Source organism: Sesamum indicum, linkage group LG13 (assembly GCF_026168435.1).
Source record: "Sesamum indicum cultivar Baizhima isolate 11 linkage group LG13, ASM2616843v1, whole genome shotgun sequence".
Classification (NCBI taxonomy): domain Eukaryota; kingdom Viridiplantae; phylum Streptophyta; class Magnoliopsida; order Lamiales; family Pedaliaceae; genus Sesamum; species Sesamum indicum.
Genome location: NC_142669.1, coordinates 5,495,144 through 5,512,500, shown reverse-complemented (window position 1 = coordinate 5,512,500; position 17,357 = coordinate 5,495,144). Strand labels below are relative to the sequence as shown.

The window sequence follows — 17,357 nt, the reverse complement described above, 5'->3', positions numbered from 1 at the left end:
TTAGAAAATGACCGTGATACCCTTACTTAATATATATTATTTTCTATTTTAATGACCGTTGGATATTTGTTGTTCAAATATTGATCGTTAGGTCTAATGAATTAATCTCAATCGCTAGATTTTAAAAAAATAAAAGGTCTAGATTTAACAAATTATTTAACTTATATTATAAATAAATAATTTAAAATTTTTAAAAATATATTATTATTATATATTAAAAAAAAAACTAACTACCTTACCCACCCCTTTACCCCCCTGCTGCGCTCCCACCCCCACCCACTTAACCCCGGCTTCCCCCCCAAAATCTCATCGCCGGCGACGAGATTTTGTTAAAATCATCATATCTCCATAAATATTTTATCAAATTAAGTGAGGTTGGTCTCGTTAGAATCATCTTGAAAAGACGATTATGATGGTAGTGGTCTAAGATCAAGATTCGACGAGACGGAGATGAATCAACGGCAAATATATTCAGCAATCGTTACTTGAGCCCACTCTTTATGATTGACGAAAACTCAAATTAAAGATATGAAAATATTCGTCTTGAAGAGAGGATTCTAATGGTACCATTGGCCGTCGTAAATTCATCCGGACAACGCTGAAACCTTAGAAACAAGGTTCCGGCGAAAAAGGGGCGAAATAGCAGATTTTCTTTTTTTTTTCAAATTTTTAATTAATTTTAATTATATTAATAAAAATATATTTAGTTAATTACGAATATTTTAAATAATTATAATAATTAAATATTTTTGGCTAATTAATAATAATTATAATAATAATTATTGTTATATATTTTAATTAATTAAAAGTAATTTTAGATTTAATAAGTAACAATTAAAAAATTATTTGAATTTAAATATAAAATAGTTTAATATTAAATAAATTAAATATAATTTAACATTTTAATTTAAATATAGCAATTTAATACTTATTTTTAGGGTTTGAAATGCTAAAAAGAAAGACACAAAATAAGCCAAAAAGCCCTTTGTATATTATATAGACCCATATAGGGCTATTTTAGTCTAAACTATCGTTAAATATGACCTAAACCGCAGAAAATAACTACCAAACGCAGCAGATGCGCGTTTCCTCCACTTCCCCTTAGTTGCTAACAGAATGGGGGTTTTTTACTGACTAAAACAAAACAGGAATGGGTTTTTAGCCTCTTCTGAAAATAATGGGGTTGTTTTTTGCATACTTTTTAAAACATAGGGGGAGTTCATGCATTTTGTCCCAGAACTTTACTTTACATTTGCATTCTGACTATTTTCTTTCTTTGCAGTGTTTTGGTCCATAGTGGTGGTGTGCACGGCAGACACTATTATGCATTCATAAGGCCAACTCTATCCAACCAGTGGTATTGAGTTAGTTATGGAATTTAATCCATAAAAAATTGCATATCTATATTTATTAATGTTCTTTAGCTTTGTATTGACTTATAAGCTTAAACTTAACTAGCTTCATTTGACACACTATGTGATATTTTGGTACACTATTAATTTTTTTATGAAATAAATTTAATAGAATTAAGGCTTGTCATGTAAATTGCAAACTTTGGAGTTATGGAATGCAATATGATGATTTTGAAAACAATAGTTTCAGGTATAAATTCCATGATGAACGAGTGACAAAAGAAGACATAATAAAGGCTTTAGACGAGCTTTATGGAGGTGAAGAAGAAGTAAGTTCTCCTTTCATTTTTCCAGCTTTTGTTAAAACTTGTTGATACTTTCTTACCTTTTCATTTATGTCTTCACAGCATGTAATGACGACAAATCCATATAATGCCCCCCTCAAGTTTATGAGGCAGTCTAATGCCTATATGCTGGTGTACATACGTGAAAGTGACAAGGATAAAATACTGTGCGACATTGATGACAGAGATATTTGTCAGCATCTTAAGGTTTGATAAAAAATCAGCCTAGGTCATTTTTGCTTTTATAACAGAAACTTAAAGGGTGTTTGGCTAATTTTAATTGAAACATCTTATGCTTCTAGATCTTATAAGATATTTTATGATTTTATAGATATTTATTCTTACTTTAAAAATAAGTTCTTAAATTATTTGGATAAATATGATGCTTGAGCTTGTATGACATTAGGGTGTTAGATGTAATAAGCTTTTGGATTAATTATATTTTGTCATCCGTACTATGACCGTTTTTACATATTGGCATCTAAACTTTTTTTGTGTCAACTTACTATCTTAATTTTACAAAATTTTACACTTTGTCATTTATAACTATTTCTCAACCAAGTTTTTTATCGAAAAAACATCACACATATGCGCAACATGCAATGTTCTCCAGGCCTAAAATCAATAAAAAGACGACCATATATGGCACAGTACTAATTTCGCAAAGTTGATATGGTAAGGTGACACAAAAAGAAAATTTCAATAGCGAAGTGTAAAAATGGGCGTAGTTCGGATAGCAAAATATAATTTACCCTAAGCTTTTTATATTGTAATAATAACAAAAAAAATTCATCAAACTCTTAGAATTTAAAATTATACAAATAGATAATTTTGTTTTGGGGGGATATAAATTATAGGAAGGTTAAAACTGAAATACTAACAAAATTGTGAGTGTGTTATTGTTTTTTGGACGATATTTGAAGAACTTATAAGATATTTTAAAAACAAGATAGGTGAAGTTAACCTTTTCTTAAAGAGCTTATAAGATCCAAAATATCTTACTTAGGATCTCATGAGCTCTTAAAAAAAAATTACTAAATGGTTCTCAAGAGCTTATAGGGTTCTAAACATCTTATAAAATGATTCGATCATGTGCTTATAAGCTTAGCGAAACATCTTGTTATTCTTTTTCTATATATTTCACATTAGTAAAATTTTTTGTTCGTGTAGGAAAGGTTGAAGAGGGAGAAAAAAGAGAAAGAACTAAAGAAGAAAAAAAAAAGCAGAAGTTGATATGTACATGATTGTAAAGGTAAATTATACTGACAATTCTTCTACATAGTAACAGTTTTACTATTTCATTGTCTCCATTTTAAGCAGATTTTTAATCAGAGAACGATGGTGATGTCTTTAGGTTGTGACTGATGAAGATTTTGCAAGGCAGATTGGAAAGGATATATGTTTTGATTTAGTGGATCATGCCAAAGTTAGAAGTTTTTGTGTTCAGAAGCTTATGCCATTTTACACTTTTATGCTATATAAGTATTTCCAATTGATTGAAGTTAGATTCTCATAATCTTAACAGTTGTAGTGTCCTTTTATACAGATTGAACTTTCTATTGCAATTCATTTTGTAGTTTTTATTCCGTAGCATACAAACACACCTTAATTAAAAGATTACGTGATTAATTTCATCTAAGGAAGGATTTTATACACATGTCGTGTATACTTGAATGTAATAGAATTTGTAACTAACAACTGCACTAGGAAATTTAATCTCCCCCTATCTCAGAGAAGAACCAATAATAAAAATCAACCTTATTAGTTCACTAGCTATCGATTGGAACTTTTCTTATTGTAAAATCTGCTTGTGTAGGTATGTAATTGTATTTTTTTTCCCCTCTGCACATGATAAGCCTGTGTCTAATATCATTTACTCTTACAGGAGTACACTTTTGTTCTTCTTGTGAAGCATGTTCTTTTTTAGTAATTTTAACCATTTAACGTTTTAGTTGTTGTTGTTGTTATTCTTCTGTTACTTATATTGTGTCGGGAAAATAGCATGTTTCATCCAATATGTTAGTAATTTTAACCATTTAGCATTCTACTATTCCTTAAATGTCCAAGATGTGATTAAAGTTGTAGTTCTTTTGACTCTTTTGTCACTTGTACTATGTTGGAATAATATTTTTCGTATCGTAATTTAGGGTCTTTCTATTTTTTGTCCCGTTGGTTATGGAATTCTCACCTTTGTCCCTGTAACTTATGAAAAGTAATACTTTTGGTCTCATTACACCTTTCTGTTAAATATTTTAACGAAAATACTTGGTCATTGGGCCTTTACACTTTTGGTCCCTTGGTTACATGACTCTTACTTTAGTCGGAACTTAAAAATACAGCACTTTTGTTTCCATGCAATAAACTATCACGTAGTTTTTTTTGTTAATATCTAATGGAAAGGTGTCATGAGACAAAAAGTGCCAAGTTTTGAAAGTTGGCAATCAAAAGTAGACGGCTTTTATTTTATGGGAAGAAAAATATTATTTTCGATACTTGTACTATGTTCGTATTAGCTAAAATTGAAGATGATTGACAGGAAAAGATTGCTAGAGAATTTCTTGCACCAGTGTACTTCCAACGTTTTTGGCTATGGGGAAAGCGCCGAAATAAAACTCATCATTGTAATCGGCCATTGACACTCCTAGAGGAGTCCTACACCGTAAACATCTTAAGCTTCTTTATTATTTTTTTTATCACTTTCGCCACATCATTATGCGGTTTTTCCTAGTTGTGTCCACATTGGATTTTCTACTCCTGTTGCATCTTTTATTTAGTTTCACATATATATTTTGATGTGTATAAAATGTTTCCCTTAGATAAAATTATAACATAATCTTTATACACGTGATCTGTATGTGTGAAACAAAATAGAAGATGCAACAAGAATTATAATAGAAAATGTATTTCGAGTTGTGTTGGATAATATATAGCATTGACTTCTTGTTTTCTATTTTTGTTTGGGTAATTGTAAGGGTATGAGTTAGGAAAAATTTTAAGATTCAAGCTTAAATTCGGGCTCGACATAACTTGAAAAGGAAAAATTAAGTTCGAACTCAAGGTTATTCATTAAGAAAATTTAAAATTTTGATTGGGAAGATAACATTAAAACATTAATGTATTTAAGGATATTTATTAAACATATTACACACAAAAAAAAAAGAAAGATTTACCTTATGTTTAATCATAAAAGTATTTTTATATATATACATTTTTTTAATCAAAACTAGTTAATTAATTATGAAAGTATAATGACAATTAATATGAAATTGAATGTATAATAATATTTAAATATTTTTACTAATCGATTATTACAAAATATAAAATTTTAAAAACTTCTTACTTATGCTAATTCTACAAAATAGATTAGTTTAGTTAGCAAAGATGTGTAAAGATACAAATTAAATTATGTAAATATTTAAACATAACTTGCTAATTTACATATTTCATTAATAAAGTATAAAACATATAAAAATATTCAGTATTTCTTGGAATTTTTCATCACTATAAAGAAGATTATCTTATAAACGTTTTTTGTTCTGAATTAATTATATAACAAACTTTTTTAATAATATATATATGTAATTGAAAAGAAAATCTTCTAAAAATAAAACCAAACTGATTATGAAATAATTAAGATACTGCTCTAGCAATTTAAATTATTATTTTGTTAATTATGTAAAATAAAATAGAAGAACAAGTAGTATTATATTTCAATGTATACAACAACATAAAAAATACTAAATCATTTATTAATCATTACTTTAGTAAATACATAAGTTAAATTATCATATTATTTTATAGAATTCAAAAAATAAGATATTCATTGAACACAATTCTAATATATTTTACATTATAGTATTAAATATGTATTTATTTAGGGATAATTAGACCGCCTTTTCTTTAAATTTGGTATAATTATACATAGATTTGAAAAATTACATCTAGTACTTCTGATTTTATTTTCATATAACAAATAGTTCTCCCCGTTAGTCAAAATTCACCAAATGTGATGATATTAGCAAAAAAAAGATTGAATGAAACTCCATATTTACCTTTGATTGACTTATTACTGATTTATTGTAAGTCAAATAATTTTTTCTATTTAAACTGCTCCTTCACGCAAGCTAATACGAGGAGATATATCTTCACCCTTATAAGGTTGTTTTGCGAGGAAAAGTTTGTTTGACCTGCAATAAGTAGTAAGTCATTCGCGGGTAAATATTTCAATTCCAATATCTTTTACTAATATATAAGAAAATTCTATGAATTTTGACTAGTAGAGGGATTAAGTTATTGGATGAAAATAAAAGATATTGTTACTAAATGTAATTTTTCAAACTATAGACAATTTATATATAATTACATCAAATTTCAATGAAGGATTGTATTATCATTCCATTTATATAAAATATCTGTAAAATTAAAAATATATAAGTATTAAATAAAAGAGAAAACTTGCAGATAGAAATATATGTGGAAGGCGTGATTAGAGTTTGTTGATTGGCTCTGTTTTTTATCTTGATCGGCATCGTTTCCACTTTGGAGTTACTTACATGGGTATTAAATTGAACACACTTAACATTTTGAATGTTGCCCTCATTTCAGATTGTTATATGATTGTAAATGCCATTTAAAGAGGTTATCAAGTAAGAATTCCAATGATGAGTTCCAGTCGTTTTTAGAGGTAGAGCACGCACAGGGAATTCCAAATGTATGCAGTAAATGAGCTTTGAAGGCCTTTCTTTACATAATTGGTCTTATTAAATTTCTGTACTATGATTAAGGATTTGTGCATTGGCCCTCTCCCTGATAAAGAAAGTGATGACATTTCACTGCTCTTTAAGCTTTATGAGAGTGAGAAAGGGGAGTTAAGGTATTTTTCTTGTTCTCTTATTTCCCATGAGGTTCTATGTGGAGTAAATATCTATGGAAAGGACATACACGAGTAATTTCCTGAAGAGTAAAGATAAAAGAATGGTATTGGCCTTTAATCTATTCTCATTTCATACCAGGAATGCTGGAAGACTTTTTTGTGAAGAGCTATGACAAGCCATCAGATATTCTAGAGAAGTTAAATCAACTTGCAAGCTATGCTCCTGATGATGAGATAGAACTCTTTGAGGTTTGTTCCAATATATGAATGGAAGAGATAGTATTTGCTTATTTCTACATCCTAGTAACAATCCTAACAGATTGTTGTTAGTGGCAACTTAAAATGAAACCCACATGCAACTGTTTTCATTAAATGGAGCTATTATTACATCTGTCAAATGTCATGGAGATGAACATAACTCATGTTAGATGCAATTTCTTTACAAGGACTTAAAAATTGCTATGCATATGGAATATAATTCACATATTCATTTTAAATGGTGAAGATATCTTTCATAAAATGCACATATACAGTTTAAATGTTGAAGATATCTTTTACAAAATGCCCCAAATATTTTTTAAATGGCGATGATATCTTGTGTTTTTTGCTTCTCAGGAGATAAAGTTTGAGCCCACAGTCTTGTGTGCGTACATTGACATGGGACTTACATTTACATTTAACCAGGTATATGAAAATCACAAGTATCTTGTCAGGACAAAGATTGTATTTTGATAACTTTCCGGTTTCTTTTATTGCAGCTAGAGGATGAGGACATTGTCTAGTATCAAAAGCCATTGCCTGCTCAAACAAGGAAGCTATTTCGTTGCCCGGATATTCCATTTTTCCTTGAATACCAGCATATCCTTCAAGTACATTTTCATAAATATTGTGTTCATATTAATTAGTAATATTTATTTGTATGTATTTGCATCTTAGGTAGAATCACTATATTGGAGTTACAAGATATATGCTTCACATGTCATATTTCATTCTTATGTTGATAGTGTTGTTGGATTGTGGGAATATCTTTTCCTAAAGTATCAAACATAATCCATATTGGTCTAACTTGGACTTTTTGGGCATATAATTCATTTCGATATTGCCGTTTTCACAACTAGCAGTTCTTCATATTTGAGCTTTTCTTTAATGTAAATACGTCAAGCTCACTTCTGTCTTTCTCTCTCCCCGATGTAGATGCGGAAGCGCATTTATGTGAAAACTCACTTTATACGTTCCTCCACCTGGACCTCGGTGCAGATGAGCATGCACGTGCTTACTTCCTTCTAACCTTCAACTTTTAGTTATTTTTAATGAGAGTATATCTCTACTAGATGTTGTCCTTGTTATTCTTTCAAATACTTCCTTCTCACTCAAATTCTCTTCTATAGGTTCCCTTTGTATTGTAAAATCAATAGTTATTTATAATTTTAGACTTCATATAGTAGCTTTGCATTTGAATGAAAACCATATCTCTAGCTCTCTCGAGTTTACGCTTATCCAATATCTCATGCCTAGAAAATGAATCGTTATGTTTTTACTTGAATTTTATACTTAAAAATAGCAATAAGAGGGTTAACGTAGATGAGACTCGTATTTGCCACATTGGAGCTTGCTATTGCAAACACCCTATGCTGCAAATCTCTTAAGATGAACAACCCATTTATTGCACTGCAATATTAGACATTTGCGTTCTTGCTTGTTCTCGAACTTATCTTTTATTTTTCTCTACATGTTTCTCCTCCTTGAGATAGTCCCTTTTATCACATACTCAATTATGTGCTACATATTGACTATTGTATAAGATAACTAAAGACAGTGTAGTTAAATTACTTTCCTAGCCCATATTATTTGTTCCATATGATGTTGTTGGATTTTTTGGCCCATGGCCCACCTCACCCCCCACCCCCTCCCCCACTTGGATGGTAGCCCACTTGCTGCCCGGCCATTACCCTACCCGATCCACAAACCCTACCCTTCTTCTACTTAACCCTATTCTTCCACTATTCAGTCGATGCCTCTTCCAGTCCCTCCTTTCTATCTCTGGTTTTGTTCTTCTCAAGTTTCCAATGCTCTTCGAACTCTCTCATCATCTCACCTCTTTCTATCTCTATGCTTTGTGTTCTATCTATATAAATATATATATATATATATATATTGGTCTTCTATGGTTTTAAAGAGATAGAACAACAACAAAACTAAAACCCCTTTTCGTGAAATACTTTGTGAGAATATTTGCTGAGTGTGAAAGAAACTTCTTAGTGGAATTTTGAGTGATTCTAAATAAAGCCTTAGTGGTATCTTTATGGATCTTTGTGTCTTGGTGGCTTTGTGGTTTTGCCGCAACCATGAGGGTTGCCGGCTGGTGGTGGCGCTTGGGCATTCGATTGCCAGATCTGGCTCCTGTGCTGGTTACATTACTGCTTTCCGTATTGCTATTTTTTTGTTATTCTATCTTTATTCATTGATCTGAAATTAATGTATAAGGGTTTTCAAATCTATCATTATCTCTGCAGTTGTTGTTTCATTTGGGTTCATCACTTTGTGGAGAAATTTGCAACAGATCTCATCATAATATCTTCCAGGATTCTTTGACATTCCTAACTCTTTCTATTTCTCCCTCTCTTGCTCCTTGTTTCTCGTTATCTTAGTGTGATGCCTATGTTTGTGTGATTTATTGCTCTTTGACTTCTCTTTTATTTTCCCTCTCTGCATTTCTCCTCCTTGAAATGGTCCCTTTTATCGCATAGTTGATGTTGTGCCTCATATTGACAATTGTATACGTTAATTACCTGAACAAAGCATAATTAATTACTTTCCAAGTCCGTATTATTTGTTTGACTACAAAAGGTTTTATCTATTAATGTATTTTGGTATTTGATGCTATTATTTGCTTAAAGAATATACAAAATATAAAATTTGTACATTGTCACCTCCGAGAAACAATGAATCATATCAGAGTATAATATTATCGAGTGATCTCATCATACTATCTTCCACGGTTCTTTAAAATTTTTGCTTTTTCTCTTGCACCTGGTCTTGATTCCCATTATATTAGTGTGCATGTGCGTGTGCATACCTGGACACTATTAGTTATTCAATGTACCCCATTTATAACATCTATTTCTTTTCAGTGACCCCAAAATAATGGTTCTAAGTCTAAAAGTATTCTTTTTCCCCGCAACTACCTTCTTGTTAAAGCAATGATGTGATGCTTCTAACTTTCATCTAATATATCCTAATTTTTTTGGTTTGTTGTTCTGCAGCTTATCCACTTTTGCTCCTTGGAAAGGCCTGAAAAGGTAGAATTCTATTTACAACTGTAAGTTCAATACAAAACAGACTTTTAATTCTAGAGTGTAATTTCCTATGTGATGATTGGTAATATTGATCCACTTAACGCTGCTATTCAAATTTCACTAATTGTGAAGGTCAAAACTTGATTCATATGATGAAGTTGTTAAGAGAGTAGCGAACCAATTCGGAGTCGATGATCCGTCCAAACTACGACTTACATCACACAATATCTACTCTCAGCGACCAAAAGCTCGTCCTATAAAATTTCGAGGAGTACAAAACTTGTTAGAGATGTTGCTGCATTACGACCAAGTATGCATTAATATAACTCTGAGTCGGGTTTCATTTGATGAGGGTGTGAAAGTAACAAAGTGCATACATATGCAAGACTTGCAAATTTATTATATATTTAGCAAACATTAAAAATCTTATTTGTTTACGATATATAGTTGGAAACTCACAGTATTAGGCTGCCAAAAGAAAGCACTGCTGGTGATGTGCTTGAGCATCTCGAGGAGAAGGTAATATAGCAGACAAGTTATTACCGGGAGTGTGCGTGCGTATGTTCCTAGAATTCTAAGATTTTTCACATAACATAGCGTTATATGATTTTTAACTATTGCAATGTTTACGTTAAACAGGTGAAAGTTTCTCGTCCAAATTCAGAGCTCAGGTTGCTGGAAGCATTATCGCACAAGATCTATAAGGTCCTGAATTATTGCATCTTCTTTTTCTTGCATTCATTAGTTTCGTACTATTAATATCAAAACAATATTTTTGTACACTTTTACATAATAATCCAACTTATATAGTTAAATTCAATTTATTTTACGCTGGAAAATCTTGTATGGGTTGAGTACACACAAATTGCATGTGTCGGAGATATGCACTCTGACTTGGAAGTTGAGTCTCAGTACTTGCTAGGTTTTTGTATTTTGCCCATGTGGTCTTCACATAGTAAATTATATATTGTGTTTCCAAATGGATGTCAGAAATTCCTTATGTCTAGCCTTCTATGCTTATTTTTTTCAGTTGCTGAGACTCGAAGTTCCCACAGATATATCCTAATAGTGATAAGATCGCAGCAACAAATGACAATTATTGGACTATACGAGCAGAGGAGTTCTGTTTCTATCTCTATACATATGTCTGTCTATGTATATAAATGCTTGCATTTTTCAGGTGATAGACATAACAAAAAATATCTTGCTATTTGCTTTCAATGTTAGTACTGTGTCTTTGATAGGCTATGAATTTTTTTCCTTTAAAATTGGCTTCCGCATATGTTCATCTTTAATATCAACAATTTCTCCACTTTTATAATTTCTCATTGCAGATTCCAGGGGAAGAGAAATTTCTTTGCCCAAGTAAATATTTGATTCATGTGTGTCGCTTCATGCATGAGGATGCTCAAAAGCAAACGGTAGTATTTTCAGTTCGTTACTTCATAGTTTTCCTCAGATATTTGTACTCGTTCTACTTCTCTAATTCAACTGCAACTTCATTATCTCTTTCATTTTCTTACTTTTAATTCTTATATATTCATTTTGCTTCTGGCAGCGAATTAATAATCTTGGCGAGCCATTTTTATTGGTGAAACTTTGTCACGTATCAAGGTTCGTGTGCAGAACAAGTTTCAAGTACGAGATGAGGAATTTTTGAAGGTATTCCAGCCCGAGCCTAATTGTTACAATCACTTTAAGTTAAAATGATGTTATGATGCTTATGTGGTTAGGCTTGCAACAACTTCTACTTTCTGCTTGAATCTTCTCGATTTTATGCAGTGGAGATTTGCTTTTGTGTCGCATAGTCAAGCAGAATACTTGGAGGACTCAGGTACTTTGTTCGACCATTTCCAGGTCTCACTCACTCTCTCACACAGACACACTCTGTGACAATATGTATATGCGTATGTGCTTAAATTTCATAATATGTTTTGACTCTACAGAGAAGCAGTATTTGTGTTTCATAGGAGCAATTTCTTGGACTTTAACACGTTAAAAATACCCCTAGAAGGCTCCTGCAGCAAATCAGGTAATCTATACGTTGTTTTATTTTCATTTTTTTTAATAAATTTGATTTTTTCACTTGATGTTGATAATCTTACTGAAAGTTTTGCAGAAAACCTAACATTATGTTTGGTTTCATTTTTAACTTATTTTGATGTGTCTTGTGGAGATAGAGATAGTGTGTATGTTTGGATTTATTTTTGGAGATAATATAAAATAAGTATGGTATGTTTGGTGTTGTTTAGTATGAGACAAAAACTACTATTCATTGTCAAATCATGTCTCTTTTATATATATTTATATATATGTATGAGTATGTATATAATTTTTTTAGTTGTAGGGCCTATAGTTAGTGTAGACTTATTTTGACAAAAAACAAATGAGGCACTATTTTAAAACATCTCAAAACACCACCTAAACTTCCGAAACAAATCAAAATAAACATTGTCCATCTTTTGGCCCATCTCGAAGATGAAGCAAAATTGAAACCAAATATTATGAACAAATAAGTTGATTGCTATATTATGAGCCCTTACCCTTACCTGGAAAAAGAAAACTTAATATGGCATGCTATAAAACACAAGACGTACCTTAGTTGCTCTAAAAACAAAAATAAGGCATGCAACGTACTGAGTTTACAAATTCATGACATATATTTGTTTTATATCAGCAGTTCTAGTGATATGTTTGTGTTTTCTATAAAAATAGTTCTAACTAAGATCTGCAATGACCTCTTCTTTTCAGTATCGCACCTCACATAACAAGCCTTTGAGGATATAAAATTAGGAGTGTGGCCGCCAGTGAGGTCCTTATATAGCCAGATCGTGAAAAATCATAACTAACACATTGGGAAAATTGCAAGCAACCCATTGTGACATCGCAAATGAGCAAATTACCCCCTTATGAAAAAATAAAGAGCGATGTGACTTGCCATAATTTTTGTAGTACACCTGTTTGTGTCTTTTGTTGTGAGGGAGTAGTTCTCCTTGTTTATGGCTTTGTTAGAAATTCTAGAGAGGTAGCACTCCCTATTGTAACTATTTTGTGCATTTTAATATAGAAGGACTGGGGACTACAAAAAGCTTCCCCCACCTCTAGGTGGTTTTTGTTAAACAAAAAAATAGCAATTTACCTCCGTGTAATTTTTAAAATACAACAATTACCTCCCTATGTTTTTCAAAATAAAGCAATTTACCTCCCTATATAAGGAGGTAAATTGCTTCATTTTAAAAAGTATAGGGGGATAAATTGTTATATTTTTTTTATAGAGGGTAATGTGCTCATTTTAAATATCACAGGGGGTAAATTGCCTTCACCCGTAAAACATTTGTCAAAGTTGAGAGTGTAATATACATATCTGTACATATATTGGAGAGCTTCTCTTGATGTAGTGTTTCATGTCGATTCACATGTAATCCACTAGCTTATTGTGGGTGTTCTAGATTTGTGCCGTGGATGACCAATCAACTGTTTTAGGACAGTGAGGATCGTATTCTAGATTCGTTGTATGAGTTGTATATAGTACTTGTAATTGTTAATTATACTTGGGTTCATGTATATTACTGTTGGGAGATTGTCTATTTTATTAATTGTATATATAGAAATATATATAGATAGATAGATAGATAAAGAGATAGATTGAAGAGCTATTGAAATTATTTCTGCTATTCTGCAGTAATTTTTTTTTATTATATTGTTTTAGTCTTGGCCATTGTGCAGTTCTATCACTATGTTTTGAAGCCTTCAATTACATTAGAAAATTGTGGTGGATTAATCAATATAACATTACATGAAAATATTTTATGCTAGGCTATTAGGACATTATGATGTCATATTTTAAGGTTAGTAGGACTAAAATTTTCTTATGTATAAGAACATGTGAAAGGACAAAGTAACAAATAAAAGTGCATAATTACCTTATCCCCTGATATTTAATGTCAATATAAATGTTCATTTAGCTTTTGTGATATATGTGTGTTTTTATAAAATGTTAAGTTTGAGGAATTAGATTTATTGAAAGAGAAATGTACAGTAGGGGTTTTTTAGTAAGTTTATTTATTTATTTTTTTTGGGTAAATATAAGTTTCATCAATAAAAAGGTACATGCGTACAGTACATAATCAAATATCGATTTCTCCCATGACAGGCCATGGGATATACCACAGTCTATATAATGCAGAAGTACTAACAGAGTGTGATAAATTACCACTACTGATTTCTGTCTAACATCATCCACTATGATGGCAGTGATGGTGCTCGGTGGTCGATCAACATGCGCAAAGCGGCGCAAGTTCCGTTCTCTCCAGATATGATAGACATATGCAACATGTAGTGCACGGTAGGATAAATTGACGGTATGTTTCCCTCTCCACTTCCTAGTAGCCCACTCCACATCTATGGCCCAGCCTCGGTTCGACCATGTGAATCGAACATCTTGTCCCACAGTTATGAGGCATCGTCTGGCAAAAAAAATCGAAAAAATAAGTGTGTATGTGTTTCTATTGCTCCTTTATCACAAGGAACACGGGTGCCAAGATAAGACAACTACGGTTTATCTATCGTGGATAGTTTTCCTAATAGAGCGAGCCACACTATGAATGTATGTCTATGAATCTTTAGGGAGCCTGAAAGTAGTGAAGTCCTGCCTACCATGGGTCCCGGCGGGTGAAATATACGATATAGTGATGCAATAGTGAGACATCCATTCGTATCTCGCCAATGAACACGATCATCATCTCCATGGATTATGGGCAAATTCTGTAGAATCTCCAAACATGTTCGTGATGAAGGCTAGTGCCAATGTCCATCTAGACCCTATTAAGTTTCTTCGAGAGTTCAAGAATAGTGAGTTGCGGGCCACGTGGGAACCTTTGAATAAGTGATCTGAGGGGGTGCCACGGGTCCTACCACAAATAGAAGGTAGCTCCATCACCCACTTGGTAATCCACCAATGGTCGAATAACGGTGCGTAGGCGAAGGAGTTTTCTCCAACCCCACGAACCTCCATGCTGAGGAATTGTCCAAATGGACCTGTCATGCAAGCACCCATGGTAAACTACTCCACCCCTATGGATGTTCTATCACAATGAATCACATCACATAATTTCTTAGCCATTAAGGCACAGTTAAGAATAGCAGTGTCTCGTAAGCCCTGTCCTCCCTCTACAGCTGGCTTACATACATCTCTCCATGCTACCTTTGCATAGCCCCCACTAGTAGCACCTTTCCATAAGAAGGAACACAATCTCTTCTCGATCTCCCTCATAAGACGTATAGGCAGAATGAACGCGGAAACCTAATATATATTCAAAGCCAAGAGAACGGATTTAAAAATCTGAATCTGTCCCGCAAAAGAAAATATCGTACCCTCCCAACCATGGATGCGACTGTCAATTTTTTCCAATAGAGGTTGGCAATCCGCTATTGATAGTCTGAAAGAGATTAGAGGAAGCCCCAGGTATCGCATCGGTAAATTCCCCTCCTGAAACCTGAGCGATGCTAATAACTGGTCTCTCATCTCGTTTGCCGCTCGTGATAAAATGAGATGGCTCTTTTGCACATTAAGCCGAAGTCCAGATAACTCGGCAAATCGATCCAGACCCCGTTTAACACCCCAATGGAGTCCATATCAGCTTTATGGAATAGTAGTAAATCATCGGCAAATCCAAGCTGAAATAATTTAGATGGTCCACATTTCCAATGAAAGGAGAATAGCATGTCCAGATCAATCAATTGAAGTAAGAGTAAATGAAGTACCTCCATCACTAAGACAAATAGGTCCGGTGACGATGGATCTCCCTATCGTAACCCTCATGACCCTGGGAAGAAACCGTGTGGTATCCCATTTAGACCAACCGAGAATGAGGGTGATGTGATACACTCCTCCACCCATCGAATGAACTATGCAGTGAACCCAAATAGGTGCAGAACTAGTAGGAGGACATTCCATTCTATCGTGTCGTAGGTTTTCTGAATGTCCACTTTAAGTGCACATCGTGGGGGAAGCCGTGCTTTATTATAACCTGTAAAGTGTTCCTGTGCTAACATAATATTGTGGCCTATACTACGACCCGGAACTAAAGCCGCCTGACAGGGGCTTATCAATTTATCCAAAGTCAAACTCAATATCTGAATAAGAATTTTCACAATGATCTTATAGAGGACATTACAGCAAGAAATAGGGTGAAAATCTATGACCATCATAGGGGAGTGTACCTTAGGGATTAATGCTAGAAGCGTGGTGTTGATTTGCTTTAGCATCCTACCTGATGCAAAGAAGTCCAGAATAGCTGACGTGACTTCTGTTCCCACAATCCGCCAGGCTGCTTTATAAAACCCGAGAGAATATCCGTCAGGTCCCGGTGCCTTGTTGTCTGTGATGTAAAAAGTGGCCTGCTTGACTTCATCGGTCGTAACTGGTTTGAGGATAAGTTGGGTGTCCTCCTCAGTCAGCACATGTCTCGTTCATGGTCTCAAGTACCCAATATTGATTGCCTGTTGTCTTCGTACCCCTCCTAATAGAGCCTAGTAAAAGGAGATAAACTTATAAATAACCGCTCCTGGCTCTACATAGCTGTTCCCTTGCTCATCATTGATCTGCAAGATCCTTCGAGCAGTTCTTCTTTGGGATATTTTGCGAAAGAAGACATTCGAGCATTGGTCCCCTCCTTTCATCCACTACATCATTGCCCGTTGTTGTAGCATGATTTGCTCGAGCTTCATTGCCTTCAAGTATACCATCCGACAGTAGTGTTCCAGTAAGAGTAATAGTTCGTCTTGTCGATCTATACTCAGTAATGTTTGGGATGTTTGAAGAAAACCTTTTGCTAGTTGAACATTGCGCGAAATGTCACCCTTATTTCTCCTCTGCTGCCTAAAGACAGGCTTTAAAGCCTTCAGCTTCTGTGTAACAGCATACATATGCACACCTACAATAGCATGTTGCCATACATTCTAAACACTAGGGATAAAATCCGGTAAGAGTGTAAGGTAGTTATCAAATCTAAACAATCCCCACTTGACCTTAAAGCCAATTACACATGTTTTTAAATTAATCTGATTATGAGCAACCTTCGATACCGGCTGGATCTTATAGGTCTAGTTTTGTTTCCGCAGATGTCCTGCGGTCCAACCGTACACTACATCTTTCTTTGATCGCTCCAAGCAGATGATGGTATCTAAGATTTTTTCTTAGATCTATGATGAGATCTCAGGACTTTTACCTTGTGCAAAGCACAATTGTCATCCTCCAAGGTGACTGCTGGCGCGGTTAAGCTAGGTAGCCCATCCAACAACTGAGTGTTGTTTTGTGGTCCTAACCATTTTCCAATATAACTTTAAAATTTCCATACATTCAATTTTCTATGATAAGATTCTTGTGGTTTTCCGTGTGGAACCTTTCCAATGTCACCATATTATCATAAATCTTGAATGTACGTTTGTTTTGAGATTAAATATTATTCATATTATCGCTATAGCCATCCAA

At 33.3% G+C, this 17,357-nt stretch overlaps 1 pseudogene; it reads left to right on the top strand.

Annotated features, from left to right (window-relative positions):
- The first annotated feature begins 1,177 nt into the window (after window positions 1-1,177).
- Window positions 1,178-11,864, top strand: LOC105178815 (ubiquitin C-terminal hydrolase 13-like; annotated as a pseudogene).
- Window positions 11,865-17,357: the final 5,493 nt, after the last annotated feature.